This window comes from Tupaia chinensis, unplaced genomic scaffold, assembly GCF_000334495.1.
Source record: "Tupaia chinensis unplaced genomic scaffold, TupChi_1.0 Scaffold000168_1, whole genome shotgun sequence".
Lineage (NCBI taxonomy): Eukaryota > Metazoa > Chordata > Mammalia > Scandentia > Tupaiidae > Tupaia > Tupaia belangeri.
This window is the reverse complement of record NW_006159643.1, coordinates 1,891,123-1,902,443: the sequence shown is the minus strand read 5'-3', so window position 1 is coordinate 1,902,443 and position 11,321 is coordinate 1,891,123. Positions and strand designations below refer to the sequence as shown.

Here is an 11,321-nt window from a genome sequence, read left to right as displayed (position 1 = left end):
ACTGATTTTTGTTCCTTCTTAAAAAAAAAAAAAACCCAAGTATTTTGAATGACACTCAAATAAATGGAACTGCTTCTATTTAATACCTAAGCCTACTTAAATGTATACAGCAAAACACATTGTCCATCAGTAAGAAGTAAACTACTAGGAGAGAGATAATGCCTTATGAGGAGGAAAAAGAACCACAGTTTGCCTTCAGAATAGACATGTTTCAAAACTGAATACTAATTTCAAGACTATTTTCTGGCATTCTAGTGCTTTTAGTTTATGTTAGATATCTCAGATGGATAGTGGGGACTGTGATAAATCCTATTTTTCTACTTCATAAAATGTATTTTAGCAATATTTTTTAAGCTTTTTTTACTAAGTAAAAATCCTTTTAAAACAGTCCCTGCATTGAGCTGGTCTCCTTAGTATAGTAGTCAGGCACTATACAATAAAAGCCAGATCCCATGTGGCCAACCAGGGTTCAAGTCCAGCCTGAGGGCCTGAAAAATAACCCAGGCATGTACATGTGTGCCCATGATCCCTAAGGATGGTGAATTGGAGAACGGGGGATTTGGCATGACCAGGATCCCTGTTGGGAGGTGCTTTCTCTCTGTCTCTTTTGCGTTCACTCTCTTGTGTGTGTACACATACCCTCTGCATTTAAAAAAATAATATTACAAATCCTTACTTGAGTAACAGCTCTGAAGAACCTAAAAATGGCCCAACAACCTAAAAGTCACTAAACAATTACAACCAGTCAGGACAACAAAAAGTAAAACAATGATGCTATCACTTTATACCCATCAGGCTGGCAAAAAGCAAAAAGCCAAATCATGCATTGTTAGTGAAGATGTGGGCAGAAGGATGCTTTCATTTATTGCTGGTACACATGGGAATTTTAAACAGCTTTGGGAAACAAATCCAACAACATTTCTTAAAATTAAAAATTTATACTTATTCTTTAATCCAACATTTCCTTCTTGGAGCTCTAACCCATAGAGCAACTGCCAGCAATAACGGATAGAGATACAGTATTTCTACAGCAGCATTGTATATTGTGTAGGAAAAAAAAAAAAAAAAAAAAAGAAACCAACTGAATGCCCTTCAGTAGGAATCATTAATAAACTAAAGTATGTTTATATTGTAGAATATCGCAATGTCTCTCAAAAAAAGAAAGTAGAGCAATACCAGTTGACTTAGAAGGATTACCATCTGATATTACTGAGAGAGAAAAGCAAGACATACAGTCATATGTATAACATGAGCCTATTGAATAAATGACAACAAAACTTTTATATGTATTAATCCCTCTATTATCTATTTGCCTAGATATTTATATAGATACCTAACCATTTGTACAAGGAATGGAAAAATTTGAATGCTTTTACACTAGGTTGTTAAGATGGGTCTTGTGGGACTAGCCAGTGGCCTGGTGGTTGGGGCAGCTGTCTCCCACATGGCTGACTGTGTAGTTCGATTCCTAGACCCTGCAGTTTGAAAAATTCATTAGGTCCGTATGTGTCCATGCCCAAAATTCTGAAAGGAGAAATGGAAGAGGAAAAGACTGTGCTGTGACCATCCCCCATGGCTGGGTGATCTCTCTCCTCTTCTATCTTCCTAGCAAGCACATACACTTTCTAGCAAAAATTAAAAAAAAAAAAAAAAAAAAAAAGGATGGATTTTCTGGAAGTGGTATGGGGAATTGTGGTTGTGGCAGCAAATGAGAAGGCTAAATAAAGTGTGAAAAATCTAACAGAGAAAGTCTGATATGTGGTCACTTTTATGCAAAAATTGTATGTGTATATATGTACACATTTTTTAAAAATAATAGATCATTAAAATAAAACATTTTCATCTTCTGGCTTTTAGCCTTTCTATAGGTAGAGGATACAAGAGCATGTGAAATTTCTGGAAGAAACCATATAAGCATGGAAAAACCTAAACTTGAGGGATGGCTGAAACCCTGAGTTTCCAATCTAAGATCAAGCACAGCAGGTCCTATTCAATCATTTCAGGGTACTGGTGCCACCAAGTGGTGTCTGGCGCAATTGTTAGGTATTTTATTACCCCACCAGCTATAGAACCTTTTGGCTTACCTGTGCCTTCCATAATGGCAAGCAGTCTGAGGAGGGCTCCATTTCTCTGTGAGATGAAGCACTTCTTATCTTGACAGTCTCATGAACAGGAAGTAGAAAGAATGAGTAGGGAGCAAACAACCTTTGCCCTAGAATATGAGCTGTCCTTGGATTTCCCTGTTGGCAAGCGCTCTTTGGTGCCTGATCTTAATTTATCAAGCCTCTTCAGATGCATTCAATAATTTCTAATCACTTGGACTAATTTTACAACTTGTATGACTTTTGTAACTGCCTGATACCTTAAGCAGTTTCTATTGTCACCACTCTAGCTTAACCTCTAGTTATTTGTTTTCTAAGGTCGTAAGAATGGTCATGGGTTTTCTTAGCCTCCGTTTCTCTGATCCTATGTAACCATAGATCACTTCTAACTAAGCTTCCTGAAGTTATGGTTGTTTAACCGCACTACTGAAAAACCTTCAATGGGGTCTTTCTACTCACCATGAAGTCTGACCTCAGAGAACAAGTTTTAGTAGGGTGAACACATGTCCCAGTTTCCAAGGATGGCCTCAGTTTACTGCTGTTATTCCAATGTAATTATTGTGAATTTACTCACTCTCAAAAGTGCTCTGGTTTGGATAATACATTACATGGGTACCTAAGCTCTTACCCACTTTCTTCTCCTTCATACAATACATTCAATAAGTAACAGGAAATGTATAGTTTGTGGTGGGTGAAGTAATTGGATACAAGTAGAGAGGACTCATGTCATGTCTGAGTGAGAACATCTCTGTGTTTGTATGTGTGTGTGTAGAGTCAAATACAAGTTATTTGAGATTTATCATCATATCTAAAATTTATTTTCTTCTATCATTTAAATGAGTTTTGAATTTAGTAGGAATATCTATCTACCTTTGCATTTTTATTTGGCTCCTTTAGTTTTTCCACACATGAGAAGATCCTGTTTGAGACCCAATTATTACAACACTAATAATTCATTTACCAAATGTGAATAATGAACTAAATTATGATTAAAACTGCTAAAAATGTTGAGGAGGTAAAAACATTTATACTCCAAGCTCCTGCAATACAAAAGGCCATATCTAATTTACCCAACAACTAGTGCTTGGCACATAAATGTTGTTGAATAGAATTTAGAGCATTCTTTGTCAGTTTGTGGAACTGAAATTTGGGTATTGTATTTTGGTTTAAGTATTGTCTATTTTTACCTGCTATGTTTTCTTTTTTTTTTTCATTTTCTTAATTTTTTAAGTAATTTTATTATTATTTTTAACACATTCTATCACTATACATCATTTAGCATGTAATGAGAATTTACCCAATATGAAATATACCTCATTGCTTGTTATATTTTCATGACAATAATCTGTTAATGTCAAGGAAATTCTTTGTCCTTACTCAGCATTCATTGTAATGCACTGCACATTTTTTCCTATAGTAGAAAAGAATTTGAGCTCAGCCTCCCATTTTCTCTTACTTGGTTCTTTTCACAACCAGTTAAATAGATTTTCAAGACACTCATAGTTTGTGCTCATGAAAAAGATTTTGTGTGAGAACTAGTTGACCTGTATAGGCTTGGAGCTGTGGCCTCATTAATATCAGACTCACCAATTGACCAGTTATTTTCACTCAGATCACCATGTGTAGTTGTTTTTCCTTCTTTTGTGGTATGGACTTGAGCCAATCTAAAGTGTAGGAAGTTGATTCACCTTAAGCTATCCTATAGTTGAAAGTCATTCATTCATCATCATTGGCCTATCTCCTTTAAGTCCTGCCAGGTGCTGGGTACACAATGAAGAATAGGCAGGACCTGGAAGGGACTGTCAGGTAGACACACATGTCCACACACTTCTATGTATACACAGACCTATTTCAGCCTGTCATATTAATAGACAATGAGTAAGCTGCCCTCTTTATTTTAAAACGTAACTTATTTTATGCAACTTTCTCCTGATTATGCCAACATCATCAGGATTTTTTTTTTCAGGTTTTAGACATAATCTAACATGTACAGATATTTGTTGCTTTGTTATCCATCATTTACTTGCTTTTCCTTTTTTTCCAAGTGAGTGCTTAATGGATATGAATACTTTTAATATTTTAAAAGAGTATTTATTTATTTTATAAGAGAGGGAGAGAAAGAAAGGGGGTAGAGACAGGCATTTCTAGCCTCAGCTGGATCACATATGTGCACCTGTCCAGCTCAGGGATGGCCTAGGATGTGAACTCAGGAGCTTTCCCACGTTGGTCCAGCTGTTGTATCTCTCCACCACTACCTGACCTTGAATCTGCATAATTTAGATATAAAGGCAAGATGTTAAAGCCTTGTATTTATAAAGATGCACAGATTTAAGTTCTTCCAGGTCAAGAACTACATATTGTTTAATACGCAGACTCTGAGTCTGACTGCCTGGATTTGAATCCTGGCTCTATCATTTACTTGCTTTGTGACTTTGGACAAATGATATAACCACCCTGTACTTAAGATTAATCATCTATGTTGTAGGTCTAATAACCTATTGCTTAGACTTTTAAATTTTATTTTTTAATAGCTTTATTAAAATGTAATTTACATATCCTAAAACTCAACCATCTGAAGTGTTCAAGTCAGCGTTTTCTAGCATGTTTATGGATGTGTACAACCATCTCCAAAATCCAATTTTAGAACATTCTTATCATCCCCAAAAGAAACCCCAAACCTACTCCCCATTCAGAGATTTTTTATAAATGAGGACTAAGTGAATTAGTATTTAGACGAAAAACATTCACAATATTGTGTGGCACTTAGTAATAGCTATACAAGTGTTTTCTATTATTATTATTGATACTATTATTAACAATATCTTACTATTATCTTCATATCAGTAAACATAGTACCTAGTATTTATTGGGTTTTTGATAAACAAATGAAACAATGAAAGGTAGTAGAAAATATTATTATTTCTTTAGCATTTCAAGTTACAGTGAGGGAAGTGCTGTCCATCATACACATCATAGATATAATTCAAGTCATAATAGGACCCGAGCTAAAGCACACTACTTTACTAAACAAATTTTAAAAAAAATGCTTTAAAATGGGTTTTTGTCACAATGACTTGACCAAATGGTGGTGTACTATGATGGAGAAATTAGTCTCAAAGTCCTGAATGCTAATAAGTAGACTGGTAACCTGGGGAAAACCACAGCCTCTGAACCTCTGGTTAGTTACCTCTAAAATGAAATTGAATTTTTAAAATGATTTCTATGTTTGTCTTTCTAACATCTATGATACTGCCCACCAATAAATGTTGTAAAGAATTTTATATATTATTTATACATTTCAACCTGGACACAAAACAATATGACATTAATTTTATAAACTTATTTATCACAATTTTCAGAGTTTATCAGTTCTCAAAGAGAACACAAGAATGGATCATCCTCATTTAAAAATTCTTCATTGGTGGGACCAGCAGATGGCATAATAGTTACATCACTGGACTCCCACATAGTCAACCACAGTTCAAGTGCTGGAGCCAGCAGCTTAAAACTCACGTGGGGCACACGTGTGTGCATGCCCAAAATCCTGAGAGGAGACCGGAGAAAAGATTGTGGCATGGCCATGTCCCCTGGGCGGTAATTTCTCATTTTGAAAGAATTACCCAGACTCTCATGCCTAGAAATTTGAACAGTTATTCAAATGCTCTTCTCTCTCCTGGCCAAGTTAGACCAAATCACTCCTGGAAATGTCAACTCTGAGTAAATAGAAGGAAGGATTTAAAGTATGGTACTTAGAGGTGACTTGTTTCAGGCACCCACTATAGATTCTGTTGACATATTGTAAACTCAGGTACTCTAAGAAGATTGTCCATTTGCTGCTATTACCTAAACTCATTTAGCTATCCTTGATTCTTTCTAAGACTTGTAAACTCAGTATTTTTGTTTGTTTCTTTTTTCCCCCTTGTTTCTGTGTGCTGTCCATATCTATATAATTGAGGCCTTCTCTGGTCTCTTTCCATACAGTTATAGGCCCTTCCATTCTTAACCCTACTGCATCATATACAGGGTAATATTAAGAGCCAACTTTTATCATGTGTCCAAAAGCACTCTAAACATTAATTTAATTCTTTTTACTACCTTATAAGGGTAAAAACAGTTATTACCATTCCATTTTATAGAAGCTGAAACAGGAACAGAAAGGGTAAATAGAGCTGTAAAGCTCAGCTAGTGAAGAGTAAGGAACCTGAACTTAACCAGTCAAGCCGTGACCCCCTGTGTGAGACCGTCACTCAGAGGATCTTCATGACAGTCCTTTGGTTACATGTGTCTCTCCTTCTCTAGGCTGAGAGTTTGGCACAGCGTGTGCCTCACACATAGGAAGACTCAGTAAAGGAGAGAATGAGTCAACACATTTCCTTTTGGCTCTTGTACCTAATCACTTAGTTTGTGCATGAGACTGCTTTACTTCTTCATTTTAAGATGCTCATTTTATAAAAGTAGACTGGTAACCTTGGGAAAACCACAGCCTCTGAGTCTCTAGTTAGTTCCCTGTAAAATGAAATTGAATTTGTTAAATGATTTCTAAGTTTGTCTGAAATTGGAAAATATACTACAGATTTTATATATATATATAAAATATTCATAGAGTGTTTCTCAAAACTCCCTCATCTCACTATCTTGGAAAGCTGATATTAAAGTGATGCATTCTGTAATCCATAGCCTCAATGAGGTCATATGAATGAGAATCATTTATTTACTACTATTCGCCAAACCATGGCCATTGGGCTCCTTCTTGTTGGCATTTCCCTTTTGAAACAGCATCTCTATCCATTTGACTTATTCTTTTTAAAAATTATTATTTTAATGTATTTTATATATTCAATCACTATACATCACTATAGCTTGTAAAGTGAAGCTACTCAACATGAATACACATCACACCAGTCCAGTTGGAAATACCATACATGTTATCATCAACAGATAATCTGACTTATTCTTTTTTTTTGGAGAGGTTTTTGTTATAGGGTGTGTGCGCTCACCAGAAAGACAGAGACAGACAGAGAGATAGCGAGAAATCACTCCCCACCCCCCAGGGCGAATGGCCATGCTGCAATCCCGTCTCCTTCATTCTCCTCTTGGGATCTTGGGCATGCATGCATGCACACACGGCTGGCATGAGTTTAAGCCACCCGGTCTGGGACTCGAACCACGGTCGGCTATGTAGAAGTCTAGCAATATAGCCATTATGCTAACTGCTGGTCCCAAATCTGACTTATTCTTAATGAAATGAGTGTTCCTACTCAAATCAAGCAGAGCTGTGATCATGAGTAGATAATTATTTGTTATCATGTTAAATTAACATGTCCCTAAAAGGGGCCTAGGTAGGTGAAGATATCAGTGAAAAGCAGTTAGGAGACAGCTAGGTTAGAGCAGAGCCTGGGAATTTGTTGGTGAGGTATAAAGCACATACAAAAAGGCAACATGCCTTGATTACCTTTTCTACTTTACTCAAGGTGTGGATCTAGGATTTTTTTTCATGTTACTTTTCCCCTTTGTTTTTACCATGGTTTGCCCACCTTATAGAATATCAGCTACATTTGGAAAATATACTCTAGAAGGTCAATCCTTCTTTTCCTTCCCAGTTTTAGGACCGCATTCAAGCATGCCTCATTTTATTGCACTTCTCTTCATGTGCTTCACAGATAATGATTTTTTTCCCCCTGATATTGAAGGTTTGTGGTAACCTTGCATCCCATGAGTCTGTGGGTACCATTTTGCCTGAATCCTGTGCTCACTTCTTATCTCTGTGCTATATCTTGGCAACTCACAATATTTTAAACCTTTTCATCATTGTTGTACCTTTAGTCAAGGGTCATATGATAGTTCTATTTGTAGGTTTTTGAGGACCCTCCATATCATTTCCACAGAGGTCGTATTAACTTACGCTCCCACCAACAGTGTAAAAGGATTCCCTTTTCACTATGGCCTTGCCAGTGTTTGCCATTCTTTATTGTTTATCTTAGCCATTCTAACTGGGGTTAGATTGTTTATTACTGTGGTTTTATTTTGCATTTCCCTTGTGACTAAAGACTTGAAACGTTTTTTGATGTGCCTTTTGGCCATTTGTAAGTATTGGAGAATTGTCTATTCAGCTCATTTGCCCATTTATTAATTAGACTATTCATTTTTATAATGCGTGAACTGCTTGAGTTTTATCCCATTCTGAGGTTTGTATTTGCACTCTAGTTGCTGTTTCCTTTAATGTAAAGAAGGTTTCTAGTTTACTGTAATCCCACTTGTCTATTTTTGGGATTATTGCCTATGTAAATTTTATGATGTCTAGGCTTTCCCATGTGTTGACCTCATTTTTAATGGCTATTTTTCCATTCTTAGTTCCTTGGACTAAGTCAGGAATTTTTTCTACAACAGAGATTCTTTCTTCTGAATGTTCTAATCTGCTGTTAATATTTTAGAGAGAATTTATTTGTTAATATGTTAGAGGGAAGTTGTATTCCTGCATTGTATTCTTTATCTCTTGAAATTCCATTTGATTCTTTTTCAGGGTAACTATCTCTCTATGGTAGCTATCTCGTAAGGAGATATGACTATCTCCTTCAAGTCGTGGAAATATTTTCTCATCTCTTGGAGTTTGTTGTCTGTTTTCTCTTGCATCTCCCTGAGTTTAGTTATGATAAATATTCTGAAATTTTTAATGACATTTTGATGATTTCCTTTGTTTTATCCTTTGTTGGTGAAGAGTCATTGTGTTCCCTGGGATGGGGAGAGTATTTCCTGGCTTTCTCATAGTTCTTGAGGCTCTGCTGTGACTTTTAGTCATTTGGTGATGTACTCACTTCTTGCTAATTATTTGGAGTAGGTTTCTGTAGCTTGTATACTTCCCTTTGTTGTGAATTAGCTCTGCACCAGATTCCCTTTTCTACTGTGGGTAGCAATGTGGTATCCACAGTGGGAGTCTTGGGTTCATATTTACAGAGAAGAGTTTCTTTCTATTTTCTCTCTGTTGATTATAGAGAAAGGATTCCTTCAGAATCATCAAACATTTATTCTTATTTTGTGTTGGGCACATTCAAAATTTTCTCTTGTAGCATTTTGAGATATATATTATTTTTACTATAGTAACCCTATTGTGTTATATAACACTTGAACTTATTCTTCTTACCTAATTCTAATTTGTATCAGTTAACCAGTATCTCCCCATCCTTGCCTCCCTCTATCCTTCCTCCCCTCTAGGTACCGCTATTCTACTTTCCCCTTCTATGAGGTCAACTTTTTAAGTTTCCACATGTAAGTGACAATATGCAATTTTTCTCTGTGTCTGATGTATTTATATTATTACAATGTCCTCCAGGCTGCTGATCTCTGTTGCCTCTAATGATAGTATTTCATTATTTTTACCAGCTAAATAGTATTCCACAATACATATGTAGGTATGTAGATACAGTCTACATTTTAAAATCCGTTCATCTGTTAATAAATAGGTTACTTCCATGTTTTGGCTACTGTGAATAGTCTGCAATAAACATTGACATTTAAAAATCCCTACTACATACTATCTTTTTTCACCTTTGGATATGCACATAATAATGGGATTGCTGGATTACATGGTAGTTCTATTTTTAGTCTTTTTGAGGAACCTCCCCATTAGTTTGCATAGTACCTGTATTAATTTGTATTTACACCAACACTGTAAAAAAGACTTCCCCTTGCCCACAACATCAGCATTTGCTACATTTTGTCTTTCTGAGAATGGCCATTTTGAGACATGAAGCTATCTCATTATTGTGTTTTGATTTGAATATCTTTGATTTCTGTGGTCTGAATGTATTCCCCCCCCCCAAATTTATGTGTTAAAAATTGGTTGCTGTTTGATGATGTTAAGAGGGTGGAAACTTAATTAGTCTAAGAGATTAAGAGGAAGGTTGGAGGAGGTGATTAGGATTAGATAAAGTCATCATGATTGAATACTAGTAGGTTTTTAAGGAGAGTAAGAAAAATCAAAGAAGACACATAAACATAGACATGCATTGTCTTTTGCCCTCTCTCCATGTAATGCCCTGTACCACCTTGGGATTCTGCAGAGAGTCCCCACCAGCAAGGAGATTTCACCAGATGGAGCCCCTTGATCTTTGACCTCCAAAACTGTGAGCTAAATAAGCTTCTATTCCTTATAAATAACTCAGACTCAGATATTTCTGTTATTAGCAACAGAGAACAGACTAAAACATAAAATTAGTTCTGAGAATGGAATGCTGTTAATAATGAATAAATGAAAATGTGGAAGTGGCTTTGGAACTAAATAATCAGCAGAGGATGAAAGAATTAGAAGAGCAAGCTAGAAAAGAACTAGATTCAGATGGACGGTCAGAAGAACAAACTAGAAATAAATTGGAGTTTCTTAGAAAGTAGTTAAGTGGCTGTGACCAAAATGCATACAGAAATATGTATAGTAAAGGTCATTCCAAAAAGCTCTTACATGAGAATTAGAACTATTTTATTTGAAATTGAAGAATAGGTCATCCTTGTTACGCCATTACAAAGAATATGGCTGCACTGAGTCCATGATCTAAGGCTTTGTGGAATGTCAAATTTAAGAGTGATGAATACCTGTCATTAGAAATTTCTAAACAAAATCTAGGAGCAATTCTGTGGTTATATTTAACAACTTAGAGTGATGATCAATGATCAATGAGATGACTTAAAGATAGGATTTATAGGGTATAGGTATTAGGGGAGGGGAACAGGGAAAAAACATTTAATTGACACCAAAATGAAAAGTTATTTGCTCATGCTAATGTATAGAATAATGTCTTGGTCTTGACAGATATGCACTGTATTTGTGCTGGTAAAAAAACCTTGTTTTGTACACTGTAAAGATGTATAGTGATTAAATGTAAATTATAAATTAAAAAAGCAAAAAAAAGTACATTACATTATGTTGGACACTTTTTTTTTTTATTAATTCACTTCACACCATCACAACACACAAATGAATTTTCCATCCAAAATACACTGTGCATTGGTTCAATCAGGCACATCCACATACATGTTCTCAGCAAATAATTTTCCAATTCTTACATCCTGCATACCTCGCCCTTTGTCTTGCCATCCCTGATTCCCCATCCCCCACCCTCTACTATGTCCCATCTTCCTCCCCCATTGTCCCTGGCATCCACGGTTGCCCTCCATACCTTCCCCCCCCCCATTCAATTGTTCTGCCAATGAACTTAATTAGTCTAAATA

At 35.9% G+C, this 11,321-nt stretch overlaps 1 long non-coding RNA gene across 2 annotated transcripts in view; it reads left to right on the top strand.

Annotated features, from left to right (window-relative positions):
* The window catches only part of LOC114007420 (uncharacterized), a 39,810-nt gene that overhangs the window by 3,672 nt on the left and 24,817 nt on the right, over positions 1-11,321 (top strand). The window contains exon 3 of one of the 2 annotated variants that reach the window (XR_003549049.1): positions 10,160-10,225. The exons of the other annotated variant lie outside the window; for it this stretch is intronic. This is a non-coding gene — a long non-coding RNA (uncharacterized LOC114007420). Of the gene's footprint in view, positions 1-10,159; positions 10,226-11,321 lie in introns of those variants that run through there. 2 annotated transcript variants of the gene reach the window in all.